Genomic DNA, 18,594 nt, shown 5'->3' with positions numbered 1-18,594 from the left:
AGCAACCAGGCCTGCAGGGGAGGGCAGTTAGGGGCAAAAGGGCTGGCAGGAGAGGGCAGATAGGGGAGACCAGGCTGGCAAGGGAGGGAAGTTAGGGGTGACCAGGCCAGCAGGGGAGGGCAGTTGGGAGCAACCAAGCCTGCAGGGAGGGCAGTTGGGAGGGAAAATGCCTGCAGGGGAGGGCAGTTGGGGGCAACCAGGCCTGCAGGGGAGGGCAGTTAGGGGGGGATTAGGCCTGCAGGAAAGGACAGTTAGGTGCGACCAGGCCGGCAAGGGAGGGCAGTTAGGGGTGACTGGGCCAGCAGCAGAGGGCAGTTGGGGATAACCAGGCCGGCAGAGGAGGGCAGTTAGGGGTGCTCAGGCCAGAAGGGGAGGGCAGTTCGGGGTGATCAGGCATGCAGAGGAGCACAGTTAGGGCAACCAGGCCAGCAATAGAGGGCAGTGAGGGGTTACCAGGCCGGCAGGGGAGGGCAGTTAGGGGCAATCGGGCCGGCAGGGGAGAAGTTAGGTGTCGATCAGGCTGGCAGGGGAGTGGTTAAGGGGTGATCAGGCTGGCAGGCAGAAGCGGTTAGGGGCAATCAGGCAGGCAAGCAGGTGAGCGGTTGGGAGCCAGCAGTCCTGGATTGTGAGATGGTGCAGGCTGGGCTGAGGGACACCCCCCGCCCACCTCGTGCACGAATTTCGTGCACCGGGCCTCTAGTATTAGACATGAAAATCTTAGCGGAGGCCTGTGTGGCAGCCTCACAAACTCCGATACAAAAAGTAACCACATTAGATGGTCTGGAATTAAAACTTTCTAACTAAAAGCAGTTAATGGTGGTAGTCATGTCCTAGGGCAGTATTTTTTCCTAACCAAAGTCAATATTCACCTTAACTGAGCCTGTCTTTTTGCATCTAGGACAACATACCTGATAAAATGCCTTTGGAATAAGAAAGTAATTTCCTTTTTTCCAAACCCCTAGGACCCCTCAAAGCACAACCACTGTACCAGAGAGATCACAAATCCCCTTTGTCATTGCTATCATGTTAACTGTTGACTGTTAACTAGCCTGTGCCCACCTATGTAAAAGAAGTATGTGTTTATTCATTTTACTTTTTACTCAATTCCAGAGGTTTTCCTGTTTTGCTTTCTCTGGCCTCCAATTTCTATCACCAATGAATTTCATATAAAATAAGGTACAAAACTGCCATTCTCTGGAATGGAGATATATACAGCTCTGATTGGGTGGGGAAAGCCTCAGTTGAAATAGGATTCCAGGAACTCCTTTGTAAGGGCTGGCGCAGATGGAGGAAACATAATGCAGGCAGGCAGGCAGTTCGGTGCAGGCTTCTCTCTGAAGTGGTTTGCATGAGAGGCCACAGGAGCCTTTTAAAGTAGGTATCTTCTTTCTCAGGGTTCATAAAACCCTGAAAGAGAAAATGTGAAACCTAAGGTCCTTACCACTTTGATTAATTTTAGCTTTAAATCCTAGCTCTAGAAATCATCTCTCTCTCTCTCTCTCTCTCTCTCTCTCTCTCTCTCTCTCTCTCTCTCTCTTCTCTCTCTCTCTCTCCCTCCCTTCCTCCCTTCCTCCCTCACTCTCTCTCTTTCTCTCTCTCTATACTTCTATTCTTATAGGGTAGTGAAAAGGTAGGAACATTTCAGGGCAAGTGGTATAGGGCAGTGGTCGGCAAACTCATTAGTCAACAGAGCCAAATATCAACAGTACAACGATTGAAATTTCTTTTGAGAGCCAAATTTTTTAAACTTAAACTTCTTCTAATGCCACTTCTTCAAAATAGACTCGCCCAGGCCGTGGTATTTTGGGGAAGAGCCACACTCAAGGGGCCAAAGAGCCGCATGTGGCTCGCAAGCTGCAGTTTGCCGACTACGGGTATAGGGAAACTGAGACAAGAAAGTTAAAAGAAGGCCAAACAGTGTGGGTGATTTGCAGCTGGCTTGTAAGTAACAAGCCAATATCTTCCCCAAACCAAAGACACCTGAGAGCAAATGGGTAAAAGTCTCTCTAATAAGAGGATGCAGGAAGGAGGGGAGATGAGAGAGAGAAGAAGGAGTCTTCTTCTCACTCACTAAAAAATAAATAAATAAATAAAAATCAGGAAAAGGAAAGGGAAAAAAAGAGCAAGTTTTATTTTTTTATTCCCTAGAAACAAAAGCCAGCAGTCTCAAGGCTTGGCAAGATAAAATGGCCAGGTGCTTCTCATGAATTTTGGAAAGGCCACAACATAGTAAAAAGGGACCTTGAAAATTATTCTATACCAAGATATTCAGCAGTGAAATTTAAAAACCTATAGACTGGAGGGTATATTGTCTTGAATCCCCACCCAACTTGCCCTTCAGATTAGCTGAGCGCTCATTTGTGCTTGCCTTGTGTCTTTAATAAGTATGCTATGCATGCTTAATTTTTTAATATAATGCCTTTATCACAATGCAATCAAGGTCTCTCGTGTAAATTCATTTATATGAGCATGACAAGTACCAAGGTGAGGACAGTCCTCTCCTTCTGATTCAGGGGGCTGTTCAATAATACCTCTCTGGTGTCTGTGAGAGGTACCTCTACCACTCCACACCTCTCCATCTCCCTCTCTGCCTCTTAAGAGATTTAGCCTTTCTCTGAATAATCAGCAATTTGTGAGGCAGCAGAAGACAGTAACCTGGACCTGAATGGTTACAGGGTCTGGACCTCCAGCAGGCTAAAGATAACATTTTGACCTAAGTTATGTTTCAGTTCTTGAGCCCCAAGGTAAAAAAGACACCCTGGCTACTTCCCCACAGAGCAGAGGGACACCAGAAAAGACCTCAGAACTGTCTTGAAGACTTGAAAAGGGATTCAACATGGCAGCTGGCAGGTCTGGAGTTAAGGAGAGAGTCTGAGTGAGTAAGGGAGTGAGAGGGGTGTGTGTGAACATGCATGGTGGGTGTGAGGGACAGTTAGATCTCGCAGGGGTCTCGGGGGTGGGTGGATCAGGCTGTCCTGGACAAAGAGAACCTGCTAGCACCAACAGGCACTCTCCTGGTGGTAATGCTCTGGCTCAGAAACCACGCTATCTTGAAGGGGGGGAGCTTCAGCAGCTAGAAACACAGCCTCGTCACCATCCAGACTAGCCTTGCACACGGTCCTAGGTCCACCGGCCAGTGGAATCCCAGTAGGACCTCACTAGTGCACAGCTGCTGACCCTACATCTTTGCTGACCCCCTGAGCACCTGCAGCTAACATCTGAGGGTCCAGTTCTGGGGGGGAAGAGAGTTCAGCTCAGAACAGAGACAATCAAGGTGGATACATACAGCACTGATTGGGGGAAGACTCAAGGCAGACACAGCCTCTGGGCTAAGGGGTCCCTGACTACTGGACACCTAGGGGCTTCAACCTCTCAGACCTCAATCAGGTTGCCCAGGGCCAGAGACTCACATTTACCTGCACTAGAACAGCTTCTAGGAGGCCCAGGAACCAGATTCAACAACATTAGAGAAAAATCCAGTGAGCCCCACGAAAGTGGACCCAAAGGTCTTTAAGTGTGTATGGTTTTGCTTTTTGGTGTGTGCGTACATGTGTGAGTGGATTTTCTGTGTTTTGTTTCCTGTTTGTTTTTTGCCCTTTTTTCCCCCTTCTCCTTGCATATCTCTAAATTCTTTGTTTCCTTTTATTCTATTCTACTTTAACCTATTCTTATTGTTATTATTAATTTTTCTTATTTTGTTTTGCTTTTATTTTTTCTCATTTATTTTTTTACTTTTCCTATCTATAAATTAATATACCCATTATTACTATGTTTTAATTCCATTATTATTATTTCACTTATTTTGTTTCCTCTTCTTTTTTCCTCCTAAACTAGTTCTTTTAGCATTTTCCTTACCTCTATTTAGGTATCTTTTTATCTTCTTCTTTCTCTCTTTTATTTTAAGATATATTTTATTGATTTTTTACAGAGAGGAAGGGAGAGGGATAGAGAGTTAGAAACATCAATGAGAAAGAAACATCGATCAGCTGCCTCTTGAACACCCCCTACTGGGGATGTGCCCTGCAACCAAGGTACATGCCCTTGACCGGAATCGAACCTGGGACCTTTCAGTCCACAGGCAGACGCTCTATCCACTGAGCCAAACTAGTCAGGGCTCTCTCTCTTTTTTTATATCCCCTCTAAGTCTTTGGTTGTGTGTCTTTTTATTTTTTCTGTGCTTTGCTTTTTCTTTTCTTTTTCCCTTTTAGTCTTTCCTATTGTTACTGCATTGAGTAGCTTAATTTTCATGGTATTTTTGGTTTGGGACTGTTGTGTATTATTTCGTTCTGTTAGCATCTGTATAACAGCTGGCACAACAATGTAGGGGTTGATCCTCACTGGCAGTAAGTTGGAGGGGAGATCCTTCCCACAACAATCAAGTCCCAATTACAACAGGAGAGCCCAAATAACAAACACACAGGGGTAATCCTAGAGCATAGAGCTCAGTCAGGTGAACAAAGAGATTACACCACTGGACCCCTCAAGACACTTTCTACATAAGGCCATCCCACAAAGATAGGCAGGCATAACAGTTATTGCTAATACATAGAAGCAAATACAAAGAGATAGCTAAAATGGGAAGACAAAGAAACAATACCCAAAGGAGAGAAAAGAAGGAATATCCAGAAAAAGAACTAAATGAGATGGAGGCAAGCAACCTATCAGGCATAGAATTCAAAGCAATGGTTATAAAGATGCTTAAAGAACATAGTGAAAATTACAACAGCATGAAAAGGGTATAGAGGCCATGAACAAGAACCAGACAGAAATGAAGAACACATTGGAAGGTATTAAAAGTACATTGAATGGCCCAGCTGACATGGCTCAGTGGCTGAGCATCGACCTATGAACCAGGAGGTCATGGTTCGATTCCCAATCAGGGCACATGCCTGTACTGCGGGCTCAATCCCCAATGTGGGCATGCAGAAGGCAGTCCGTCAATGATTTTCTCTCATCATTGATGTTTCTATCTTTCTTTCCCTTTCCCTTCCTCTCTGAAATCAATAAAAAAAAAATATTTTTAAAAGCGCAGATTGGATAAAGCAGAAGATCGAATCAGCAATTTGGAAGACAAGGTAGAAATAAGTACCCAATTAGAGCAGCAAATAGAAAAAAGAACTAAAAAGCGGGAAGATAGCTTAAGGGAGCTCTGGGACAACACGAAATGTTAACAAAATCTGCAATATAGGAATACCAGAAGGGGAAGAGAGAGAGCAAGGAACAGAGAACCCATTTAAAGAAATAATGACAGAAAACCCAACCTGGTGAAGGAAAATGCCACACAAGTTCAGGAGGCACAGAGAGTCCCAAATCAAGATGAACCCAAAGAGATCTACACCTAGACACACCATAATTAAAATGGCAAATGTTGAAGACAAAAAAAGAATCTCAAAAACAGCAAAAGAGAAACAGAAAATTACCTACAAAGGAGTTCCCGTTACAATGTCAGCTGACTTCTTAATAGAAACACTTCAGGCCAGAAGGGAGTGGCATGAAATCCTCAAAGTAATTAAAAGCGAGGACCTAAATCCAAGATTACTGTATCCAGCAAGGCTATCATTTATAATTTAAAGTAAAATAAAAAGCTTTCCAGACAAAAAAAAAGGTTTAAGAAGTACATTATCACCAAACCAGTAATCAAGGAATGTTAAGAAGAAGAAAAGGAGAAAGAGAGGACCATAGGCATAAAGGAAATAAAAATGGCAATAAATACCTGTCAATAACTTTAAATGTATATGGATTAAATGCTCTAGTCCAAAGACATAGGGTGACTGAATGGATAAGAAAACATGACCCATATATATGCTGTCTACAAGAGACCCAATTCAGAACAAAAGATACACACAGAATGAAAGTGAAGAGATGGCAAAATATATTCCATGCAAATGGAAAGGGAAAAAAAAGCTAAGGTAATACTCATATCAGACAAAACAGACTTCAAAACAAAGGCCATAACAAGAGACAAAGAAGGCCACTTCATAATACTAAAGAGAATGAATCACCAAGAAAACAGAACCCTTGTAAACAAATAAGCACCCAATATAGGAGGACCAAAGTACATAAACATCTCTTGACAGACTTTATGGGAGAGACTGACAGCAATACAGTCATAGTTGCAAACTTGAACACCTCACTGACATCACTGGATAGCTCTTCCGAACAAAAAATGAACAAGGAAACAGAGGCCTTAAATGACAAACTAGATCAGATGGATCTATCTGATATTTACAGAACATTTCATCCCAAAGCAACAAAATATACTTTCTTCTCAAGCACACATGGAACATTCTCAGAAAGAGAACACATGTTAGGGCACAAAACAAGCTATACAAATTCAAGAAGCTTGATATAATACCAAGCATCTTCTCTGATCACAAGGGCATGGAGTCAGAAATCAACTACAATAAAAAAATCAAAAACACTCAAATTCATGGAGGCTAAATAGCATGTTATTAAAAAATGAATGGGTTACCAATGAGATCAAGCAAGAAATTAAAAACTTCCTGGAAACAAAGGAAAAGGGACATACAACCACTCAAAACATAGCAATATATTAAATGATCATATTCCATGATCAAGTAGGATTTATTCTAGGGATGCAAGGCTGGTAGAATATACACAAATCAATAAATATGATACATCACATAAATAAATTGAAAGATAAAACCACATGATCATATCAATAGATACAGAAAAAGCATTCAACAAAATCCAGCACCCTTTTTTGATAAAAATGCTCAGTAAAGTGGGAATGTAGGGATCATAACTCAACATAATAAAGGCCATATATGACAAAGCTACAGCCAAGATAATAATCAATAGACAAAAACTAAAAGTGTTTCCCTTAATAGCAGGACCAAGACAGGAATGTCCACATTCACCACTCTTACTCAACAAAGTACTGGAAGTCCTAGCCACAGAAATCAGATAAGAAGAATAGATAAAAGGCATCCAAATTGGAAAGGAGGAAGTAAAACTGTCATAATTCAGATGACATGATACTGTACCCTGAAAACCCTGAAGACTCTACAAGGAAACTACTAGACTTAATAAATGAATTCAGCAAGGTAGCAGGATATAAAATCAACATCAGAAATCAATGGCATCCTATGTAATAAAAGCCTAATATGCAAATTGTTCGCCTGGAGTTAGACTGCTTGCTATGATGTGCGCTGACCACCAGGGCGGTGTGGAATATGGCGCTGGCAGCAGGTGGCAGTGCAGGCGCTGCTGGCCCCAATGAGAATGGGACCATGGTGGGATGGTGGAGCAGGTGAGTGGGCGGTGCCAGGCCATGGCAGGTGCAAGTGGGGCCCGATCACCCCACCGATTGCCCCACAGACAGAGATGGGGGGCAGGGCCACCATTCAGCTCCCAGGCACTGAGGGAGCCAGGCAGGGGGGGCCAGGCCCTAACTAATAGCCCCATAGGCGGGATGGTGGAGCAGGTGAGGGGGTGGTGCCAGGCCACGGCAGGGTGCCAGGCAGGGCTGCGGGGCTGCAAGGCTGGGGGCTCAAGCTGGGGCTTTGAGCATGGGGGCACAAGCTGGAACCCAATCCCCGCAGGCCACCCAGAGAGACTCCCACCCATGCACAAATTCGTGCACCGGGCCTCTAGTTTTTATATACAAATAATGAACTCTCAGAAACAGAAACTAAAAAAGCAATCCCATTTACCAATGCAACAACAACAAAAAAGATACCTAGGAATAAAATTAACCAAGTAGGTAAAAGACCTGCGATTGGAAAACTATAGGACATTGAAAAAGAAATAAGAAAAAGGGCTTCTGTCCTGAGTGTCACACGTAGAGCAGCTTGATTGCATTACATGCAGAATCGACATCAAGAGATTTTGGAAGCATAATTTTTTGGTACTTGGGCAGCTGATGATAGTTGGTCTGGGTGCTCAGAAAGAGAGAGGAGAGAGAGAGAGAGAGAGAGAGAGAGAGAGAGAGAGAGAGAGAGAGAGAGAGAGAAATAAGAAAGATACAAACAAATGGAAACATAGAACATATACCATGTTCATGGGTTGGAAGAATTAACATCATTAAAATGGCTATACTACCCAAAACAATTTATAGATTTAATGTAATCCCTAGTAAAATACTAGTTGTGTATTTCACAGAGCTAGAACAAATATTCCAAAAATTTATATGGAACCATACAAGATGCTGAATATTTGCAACAATCTTGCGAAAGAAAAACAAAGTAGGAGGGATCACAATGTCAGATATCAAACTATACTATAAAGCCATTATTACCAAAACAGCCTGGTACTAGTACAAAAACAGGCATATAGACCAATGGATTAGAACAGAGAACCCATAAACTGACCCACACCATTACGGTCAATTAATATTTGATAAAGGAGACAAGAACATACAATGCAGTAAAAATAGTCTCTTCAACAAATGGGAAAACTGGACAGACACATGCGAAAAGATAAAACTAGTCCACCAACTTACACCACACACAAGAATAAACTCAAGATGGATAAAAGACTTAAATGAAAGGCATCCTATATAATAAAACCCTAATATGCAAATTGACCGAATGGCTGAATGACCATTCGCTATCACGTGCACTGACTACCAGGAGGCAGAGTTGAGTGTCTGTACTCCAAGAGGTGGGGGACAGGGCTGGCCAGTGGCTGGAAACGGCGGGGGATGGGGCTGGCCAGCGGCCGGCACCAGGTCGCCAGTGAAGGCGGGTGCCAGCAGGGGCCCCCCAATCGCCCCACCCGCTGGTCGCCCCACAGATGGCCCTGATCACCAACCGGCCAGGCCTAGGGACCCCACCTTATATATTAGGAACAGTCTCTTAGATTTAAAAATTAAAACCTGGCAAGGCTACTCTAACTGAAAAAACAGGATGATGCAGCGATGACATACATGGACTCTGGCTTGCACATTTTGTGGTCAGCCCTGATTCTGACACTTATAAGTGTGTGACAAAGCCAATTACTTAACTTCTCTCTGCTTCAGTTTTCCACCCATAAGATGGAGAAAATGGCACTACTGCCTCAGAAGGATCATGTTATGTACTACTTTTTATAATCAGGGCAAAAAAATGTAGCTGCCCATACAATAGCAAGATGCCTTTCACCTGTATGAAAAGTATGGTCAATGGTGCATGCAGCGTCCTGGATTGCGAGAGGGATGTCTGACTGCCGGTTTAGGCCCGAATATCCCCCGAGGGGTCCTGGATTGAGACAGGATGCAGGCTGGGCTGAGGGGATCCCCCCTCCCATGCATGAATTGAAACCATAAAAATCTTAGAGGAGAATATAGGCAGTAAAATCTCAAATATCTCACATAGCAATGTTTACAGATACAAACCCTAGGGCAAATGAAACTAAGGAGAAAATAAACAAACGGGACTACTTCAAAATAAAAAGCTTTTGCACAGCAAAAGAAACCATCAACATATTTGCCAATGATCTATCTGATAAGGGGTTGATAGCCAAAATAAACAAATTACTCATACAACTCAATAAAAGGAAGACACAATCCAATTTAAAAAATGGTCAGAAGTCATGAATATATATTTCTTCAAAGAGTGCATACAAATGGCCAAGTGACATATGAAAAAATTCTCAAAGTCACTAATCATCCGAGAAATGCAAATTAAAACCACAATGAGATATCACCTCACACCTGTCAGAATGGCTATCATAAAAGAATCAACAAACAACAAATGCTGGAGAGGATGTGGAATTAAGGGAATACTAGTTCACTGCTGGTGGGAATGCAGACTGGTGCAGCCACTATGGAAAACAGTATGGAGTTTCCTCAAAATATTAAAAATGGAACTTCTGTTTGACTCAGCAATCCCACTTCTAGGCATATATCCTAAAAACCCTAAAACACCAATCAGAAAGAATATTCACACTCCTCTGTTCATAGCAGCATTATTTACAATAGCTAAGATTTGGAAACAGCCCAAGTGCCCATCTGTAGATGAATTGATAAAAAAAACTTGTGGGACATTTACACTATGGAATACTATGCAGCTATAAAAAAGAGGGATCTATTACCATTTGGGATACCATGGATGAATCTGGAAAATATGATGCTAAGCAAAATAAGCCAATCTGAGAAAGATAAATACAACATGATCGCACTTATTTGTGAAATATAATGAGCAGAATGAATTGACCAACAAAATAAGAACTGAAGCATGGAGGCATGGATCAGATTGATATACCTCAATGTGCAGTTGGGGGGATGAGAAGAGATAATCCAGAGAACTGATATACTTACGATAGGTCTGGTGCACAAATTCGTATGTGGGTGGGGTTCCTCAGCCTGGCTGGTGATCAGGGCCGATCGGGGCCATGTCGCCCAGTCCCAATCAGGGCCACAGGAGGTTGGCCAGCTGGGGCGGGAGGTTGGTGGGCCTGGGGGGGGCCACGGGAGGTTGGCCAGCTGGAGGGAGAAGCCGCGGGAGGTTGGCCAGCCGGCTGGGGGGAGGGACCATGGGAGGTTGGTTGTGGGAGCACACTGAACACCAGGGGGGCAGCTCCTGCATTGAGCATCTGCGCCCTGGTGGCCAGAGCGCATCATAGCAACTGGTCAACTGGTCGTTCTGGTTGTTCCGGTCGTTCGGTCATAATGGTTGCTTAGGCTTTTATATATATAGATAGGCATAGTACATGGACATGGTCAATAGGGTAGTGAAGACTTGGGGGGTGGGGTGGGTAGGGGCTAGGAAGGGGAGGATAAGGGGGAGGGAAATTTCTGTAATACTATCAACAATAAAAAAAATTTTTAAAAAAGACCAGAGGAAATAATTTATTACCCTTACCTCACCTCTAACCAATTAGCTTCCACCACAATTCTGAACCTCCCACCCCTGGTGTCTTGTGATTTTGCCCTATACAATCTATAACCTACACACCATTGGGTGTTTGGGCTTTTGAGCATTACTTTCCCATTCTCCTGGTTGGCATTATCTATCTATAATAATAAAAGCATAATATGCTAATTAGACCAGATGTCCTTCTGGACATCCTTCTGGACAAAGCTGGGGCTGTGAGGGAAGCCTGGGTCCCGGGGGCCTCTAGTTTATAATAAAACTAGAGGCCCAGTGCACGAAATTGGTGCACGGGGGTGGGGGGTGTGTGTCCCTCAGCCCAGCCTATACCCTCTCCAAGCTGGGACATCCCTCTCACAATCCAGGACTGCTGGCTCCCAACTGCTCGCCTGCCTGCCTTCTGGATTTCCCCTAACCGCTTCTGCCTGCCAGCTGATCAACCCCTAACCACTCCAATGCCAGCCTGATGGATGTCTAACTGCTCCCCTGCCAGCCTGTTTGCCCCCAACTTCCCTCCTCTGCCGGCCTGGTCACCCCTAACTGCCCTCCCCTGCAGGCTTGATCGCCTCCAACTGCCCTCCCTTGAAGGCCTGGTGCCTCCCAACTGCCCTCCCCTGCTGGCCATCTTGTGTCCACATGGGGGCAGGATCTTTGACCACATAGGGGCATCTATATTGTGTGTTGGAGTAATGGTCAATCTGCATATTACTCTTTTATTAGATAGGATAGAGGCCTGGTGCACAGGTGGGGGCCAGCTGGTTTGTCCTGAAGGGTGTCCCAGATGTGGGTGGGGGTTCCCTTGGGGCGTGGGGCGGCCTGAGCGAGGGGCCTGTGGTGGTTTGCAGGCCAGCCACGCCCCCTGGCGACCCAAGCGGAGGCCCTGGTATCTGGAATTTATTTACCTTCTACTATTGGAACTTTGTAGCCTGGAGTGGAGCCAAGCTTCCTGCTCGCTCCGTGGCTGGCAGCCGTTTCTGTTGGGGTTTGTGAATATCTTCTATAATTGAAACTTTGTAGCGTTGAGCAGAGGCCTGGGCTGGCCAGGGTGTGCAGAAAGCGGGGGGCAACCCTAGCCTCCTGCTCTTTCCAGCTCCGTGGCTGCACCATTTGTTAGGATTTGATTACCTTCTATAATTGAAACTTTGTAGCCTTGATTGGAGGCTTAGGCCGGGAAGGGCAGGCGGAAAGCTTGGCTTCATCCGTTGCCTGGGAAACCCAAGCCTCCCTCCTGCTCTCTGTGACTGTAGCCATCTTGGTTGGGTTTATTTGCATACTCGCTCTGATTGGCTGGTGGGCGTGGCTTGTGCATGTAGCAGAGTGATGGTTAATTTGCATATTACTCTTTTATTGGGTAGGATAGCTAATCTTCCTCCACTGCAGTTCTCAGTGTCTAGTGTTTGGGTCTTCTAGTGAAGGGTGGATGAACATCTATTGTTCTATAACAAATGTAAAATTTAGAATTATTTTTATTTTGAATCCTAAAGCTGACAATGCTCAAGACCTCAGAAAATAAACCAATCAACAGAATTCACATTTCGTATATGTACAACTCTAGAACACCAGTTTCCTAGGAGCATTTTTCTTCCTCCCTCCCTCCTTCCCTTTCTCCCTCCCCCATCACTCTTTCTCTCTCTCTTTTCTTTCATTCATTCATATATTTGTTTAAATATATTTTTAATGATTTGAGAGGAAGGGAGAGAGAGAGAGAGAAGAATTCATTATGAGAGAGAATCATTGATCGGCTGCCTCCTGCATGGCATGCCTCATACTGGGGATCAAGCCTGCAACCTGAGCAGGTGCCCTGACCAGGAATCGAACCCTGATCTCCTGGTTCATACATCAATGATCAACCACTGAGCCATGCTGGTTAGGTGGAACATTTTTCTTTTAAATTAATACCCTACACAATATGATAAGGCTGGTCCTTCCTACACAGAACCTCCAGGCTTACCCTACCAAAGCAATTTTAATCAAATGCTTAGACATTATTTCCTGTCCCAGTAGATAAAATATTTTTAAAAAATCATAGACTTTTTAATTTTTGAAAAAAAAAAAAAACATTAAAAAACGAATCATAGACTTTTAAAACTTAATTTTTAAAATATAAAATAAGGATCGTAGCCTTTATAAACTTAATTTAAAAATATGTTTTTATTGGTTTGAGAGAGACATAGGAAGGGAGAGGGATATATAGAGAGAAACATAGATCGGCTGCCTCATGCACACCCTCTACTAGGGATCGAGCCTGCAACCTGGGCATGTGCCCTGACCAATCCGGTGACCTCTTGGTTCATAGGTCAATAATTAACCACTGAACCACACCAGCCAGGCTAAACTTAAATTTTAATTTCAAATGCAATATATGAATATACTTTCTTTTATTTAAAATTTATTTTGACTACACACAGCAAAAATTCCCTTTGACCAGACTCTCCTTACTCCCCTTTCTTAGAGGAGTTTCTATATAATTGCTGAAAGGAACTTTAAGAGAAAATTTCTAGTGATATATTCATTCTTTCTCTTCCTGTCTCTCAACTGAGAATTATCCCTACAGGGCAAAGAATAGTACTAGGTGTACCGCTATTATTAATAACGGATTTTGTAATCAAAGAAAACACAATAATTTCAAGAGAAACATCAAAAGTGCTTTATTCAAAGTAATGTCCATCGCTAGCTACAGATTTCCCCCATCTTTCAGGTAACTTGTGGATACCGTCCCAATAGAACTTTTCTTGTTTTGAGGCAAACCATTCAGAGACCCAATTTTCCACTCCTTCCTTTGTTTTGAAGTGCTGCTCAGAAAGTGCATGTGCCATCGATCAGAACAAGTGGTAATCTGAAGGAGCAAGGTGTGGTGAATACAGCAGGTGGGTTAGTACTTCCCAGGCAAGATCTTTTAACGTGTCTTTAACTGGTTTTGAAGTATGTGATGTGTGTCATCATGAAGCAAAATTACTTTGCCGTGTCTTCTGGCACATTCTGGTAGTTTCACGATCAAAGTGTGGTTCAAATTGATTATTTGTTGTCGGTAGCAATGGTTTCACCTGGTTTTAGAAGCTCATAATACAGCAGACCTTCCTGATCCCACCAAACGCAGAGCATTGTCTTCTTTCCAAAGCAATTTGGCCTTGCAGTCGATGTTGATGGTTGACCTGGATCAACCCAAGATTTTGTGCATTTGGGATTCTCAAAATAAATCCACTTTTCATCGCTAGTCACAATTCAATGTGAAAAAGACTTTCTTTTGTGCCGTTGAAGCAACATTTTACTGATGACTTTTTGGTTTTCCATTTGTCTTTCATTCAGTTGATGTGGCACCCATTTTCCTTCCTTTAAAATCTTTCCCATTGCTTGTAAATGATGGGAAATTGTTTGCTGAGCAACGTTTAATCTTTCTACAAGTTGTTTTTCAGTTTGACACCCATCTTCATCCAATAATGCTTGTAATTGTTGGTCTTCAAACTTTTTCGGTTGACCTGGACATTCTTTGTCATTCACATCGAAATCATCACTTTTAAAGTGTTTAAACCAGCGTTCACAAGTATCTTGAGATGGAGTATGGTCACCATAAGCTTTGACATATAAAGTTTTGAAGCTTGTTGTCAATACAACAAAAGAGCATACATATCAAACTGCATATATATAAACATATGTGTAACTCCATATATTGAAAAAAATCCACATTATTACTGGTACACCTAGTAAACACATCTAGCAGGAAAAGTATAAGGGCACAGTTTATAAACTCTGTATTTTATATTAAAAAGTGCACTTAAATTCTGCATTAAATTTTATAAAAAAAATTATTTTAACACAAAAAATGAACATATGAAACTATAGGAGACCTGGGGAAAGTATCATATACTCTCAAAACAATTATATATTTCCTATGAGTGCAATACCATGTAATATAGTTCATCTTCCTAACAGATAAACAACAAATTTTGATACTGAGAGAAAAAGAACTGTTGTGACTTCCTACTCCTTTTCTTTATTATATAGCAACAGAATAAGAAATTTTTATTAGCTAGAAATATGCAGTTAACTCAATTATATGAGGATACATGGTAATTATCATATAAAAATCCCATTTCATTGTGGAAAAACAGACCATGACTATGAATTTAATATAGCTTGGCAGACATTTCCTTAAGAGGTTTAATTCTGAAAATTAAAATACAGTTAAGGTTGATAAATATACATTCTTATGTCAGGAAAAGTAACAAGCTTTTTTTATAAATAAGTTGTCATTTTGCTAAAATATAGGATTTATCTCAAATGTAATATATTTGATCTGTCTCTCCCTTCAGAAATTTGACGTCAAGTCTAGCTTAGGTAAAAAACACACACAAAACCCTCATTATTACAATACTTTTCCACAGAAGCATCTTCTCTGTCTTATTACAAAGTCTCTCCAAATATCTAATTTGGCTATGGGTATTTAGTAACATCGGAATATTTAAAAAACAAAATTGGTAACTTCAAGATGGACCAAAGGAGTGCTACGAGGAAAAGAGCACAATTATAGTTTTCTACAACAAATTCATTCAAAATTTTGGGAAAAAAAGAAACTACATCAAGTTTTTTTTATAAAGGAGTAGAGGACTGGTGCACGGATTGCACTGGTGGGATCTCTGGGCCTGGCCTGTTTCCTCTCGCAATCCAGGACCACTCGGGTTATGCCGGACTGCCGATTTCTGCCCGATCCCCGCAGGCCAGGCCGAGGGACACCCCCATGGTCGAATGGTCATCCAGTTGCTTAGGCTTTTATATATAATAGTGACCCAGTGCACGAAATTTGTGCACAGGGCGGGGGGGGGGGGGGGGGGATTCCCTCAGCCCAGCCTGCACCCTCTCCAACTGGACATCCCTCTAGCAATCTGGGACCACTGGCTTCTAACTGCTCACCTGCCTGCCTGCCTGATTGCCCCTAACTGCCTCTGCTTGTCTGCCTGATTGCCCCTAACCACTCTGCCTGCCTGACTGATTGTCCCTAACTGCCCTCCCTTGCCGGCCTGATCTTGCTCCCAACTGCCTCTGCCTGCCTGATCACCCCAACTGCCCTCCCCTGCCGGCCTGCTCGCCCCTAACTGCCTCTGCCTCGGCCCCCACCACCATGGCTTGGTCTGAAAGGAAGTTGGATATCCGGAAGTTGGCCGGTCGACTTGGTCTAATTAGCATATTACCCTTTTATTAGTATAGATATATTACATAGGCTAGGATTGCTTAAATGGGGTGGGGGGAGCCTTTTTCATCAGCAGGAGATGCTCTTGGCAGACAAAAATACATCATCCCTATATCTGGATTGATAGCCAGTCATATGCACTATACTGCCAAACCAGTTATTAAAAAATTGAACTGCTTTTTTACACCTTACACCAAACAGCTGTTGCCCTTAAAACCCCTCCTCAGCCCCAGTTTAGGTTCTGCCTTCGCAGTTCACCCAGATTTGGTTCTTATTGGTCGGTTTCTATGCCAGTCAGCATCTTTGGGCCTATCTCTGGGCCTGATCAGAGAGGCGGGGCTGATCAGTAGCCCCCGTGGAGGCCCAGAGAGAAAGAGAGGCGTGGCTGCTGGCCAGGCCCAGAGAGAAAGAGAGAGGCATGGGCTGATCAATTGCTGCCACAGAGGCTACGGATCAGACCCTGCTTCTCTCTCCAGGCCTCTCTCCGGGCTTGATCCGCAGCCCCCTTGGCAGTCAGTGCTGGGTCATCTTTCGTGCAGCAGTGGCAGTCAATGCTGCGTCGCCACGGCAACCCAGCACTGACTGTAGGACTGACTTCTGGTCGGTGGAGCCTTTGGTTATTTTGGATGTTATGGACCCTGGGTTTTTATATATTAGGATATATTACATGCTATAATCTATAGGGAAGTAATCTGACAGTAGGAAGTGCTCTGAACTGAAGTCAGAAAGTCTGATTCATAGTTCAGGCTAAGTCACCAATTAGCTATGTTTTCTATCATCACTAACTACTCTGGCCCAAGTTAGTTCATTTGTTAATGAAGGACAAAATCAAATCTAAGTGTCAGACCATGACAGAACACCATGAAATAGTACATTTAATTAAATTATATGAACTAGAGCCCGGCTGGTGTGGCTCAGTGTTGGAGCATTGACCTATGAACCAGGAGGTCATGGTTCAATTCCTGGTCTGGGCACATGTCCGGTTTGCGGGCTCGATCCCCAGTGTGGGGCGTGCAGGTGGCAGCTGATCAGTGATTCTTTCTCATTATTGATGTTTCTCTCTCTTTCTTCCTCTTCCTTCCTCTCTAAAATCAATAAAATATATATCCTATCTAATAAATGAGTAATATACAAATTGACCATCACTCCAACACACAAGATGGCTGCCCCCATGTGTTCAAAGATGGCTGCCCCCATGTGGACACAAGATGGCCACCACAAGATGGCCAGCAGGGGAGGGCAGTTGGGAGGGACCAGGTCTGCAAGGGAGGACAGTTGTGGGCAATCAGGCCAGCAGGGGAGGGCAGTTGGGAGGGATGAGGCCTGCAAGGGAGGGCAGTTGGGGGTAATCAAGCCTGCAGGAGAGGGCAGTTAGGGGTGATCGGGCTGGCAAGGAAGGGTAGTTGGTGGGGACCCAGGCCTGGAGGACAAAGCAGTTGGGGGGGACCAGGCCTGCAGGGGAGGGCAGTTAGGGGTGACCAAGCCTGCAGGGGAGGGCAGTTAGGCATGACCAGGCCTGCAGGGGAGGGCAGTTAGGGGCAATCAGTCTGGCAGGGGAGCAGTTAGGCATCAATCAGGCTGGCAGGGGTGTGGTTAGGGGGTGATCAGGCTGGCAGGCAGAAGCAGGTTAGGGGCAATCAGGAAGGCAGGCAGGCGAGCAGTTGGGAGCCAGCAGTCCTGGATTGTGAGAGGGATGTCCAACTGCCTGTTTAGGCCCAATCACGTTTAAGCCCTACCGGGATCGGGCATAAACGGGCAGTCGAACATCCCTCGAGGGGTCCCAGATTGGAGAGGGTGCAGGCTGGGCTGAGGGACACACACCCCTCCCTGTGCACGAATTTCGTGCACCGGGCCCCTCATATACATATACACACACCACAGAGTTATCTAACCATAATATACACAGTATACATTTCAGAATTCTTCTATTAGTATTTATTTGCTACCTGAAAGGGAGTCAGTTAATACTGAAGGTTCTGAAATCAGACTTTCTGAATTCAAATACTACCTTTTATTTTTCAGCTGTGGAATCTGGGAAAGTTAGTTAGTATCTCTGAACCTAAGTTTTCTCATCTGTAAATGAGGATAGTAATAGTACCTACTTTAGGAATTATTTAAGAATTAATCCATGAAAACCAGGTAATATGATGTCTATCACATGAGAGCCTAAAAATAATGGTAGCAGTAATAGCAGCAAAAATGTATTGAGTGCTTACTAGGGCATTATTCTAAGAGTTTTACATATGATATCCCATTTAATCCCTACAACTACCATGAGGTAGATCTAATCATTAGGAGCTCTATTTTATAGTGAACAATGTGATAGCACAGAGAGGTTAGGTAACTTGTCCAAGTTAGCTGTGATATTCATTATAGCTATTCACAAATATTTTTAGTTTTGTCAAGAACACAGTAAGATACTTCCTTATGACTTATGAAATTAGGCTAGGCCTATGGAACTCATAGGGTCAACTCATAGTGGTATATGATAATTCTGGGCAGAAAGTTTAAGAGTCCATAGGCAATTTTCCATGCTCCACTCGCCATATTACAGTGATTATAAAAGTACATAATTACAATGGAATCTGTGTCAGC

General features: G+C 43.5%; 1 protein-coding gene and 1 non-coding gene across 2 annotated transcripts in view; one reads left to right on the top strand and one right to left on the bottom strand.

Moving 5' to 3' along the window:
- Positions 1-18,594, bottom strand: part of HMG20A (high mobility group 20A) — a 128,274-nt gene that overhangs the window by 84,627 nt on the left and 25,053 nt on the right. The gene's annotated exons all lie outside the window — the stretch shown is intronic.
- On the top strand, positions 7,776-7,909 carry LOC114229385 (U11 spliceosomal RNA). The gene has a single exon (XR_003615467.1). It is a non-coding gene; the product is annotated as a U11 spliceosomal RNA (small nuclear RNA).

This window comes from Eptesicus fuscus, chromosome 5, assembly GCF_027574615.1.
Source record: "Eptesicus fuscus isolate TK198812 chromosome 5, DD_ASM_mEF_20220401, whole genome shotgun sequence".
In the NCBI taxonomy this organism is placed as follows: domain Eukaryota; kingdom Metazoa; phylum Chordata; class Mammalia; order Chiroptera; family Vespertilionidae; genus Eptesicus; species Eptesicus fuscus.
Note: the sequence above shows the minus strand (reverse complement) of the source record. Positions and strands in the feature narration are given on the sequence as shown.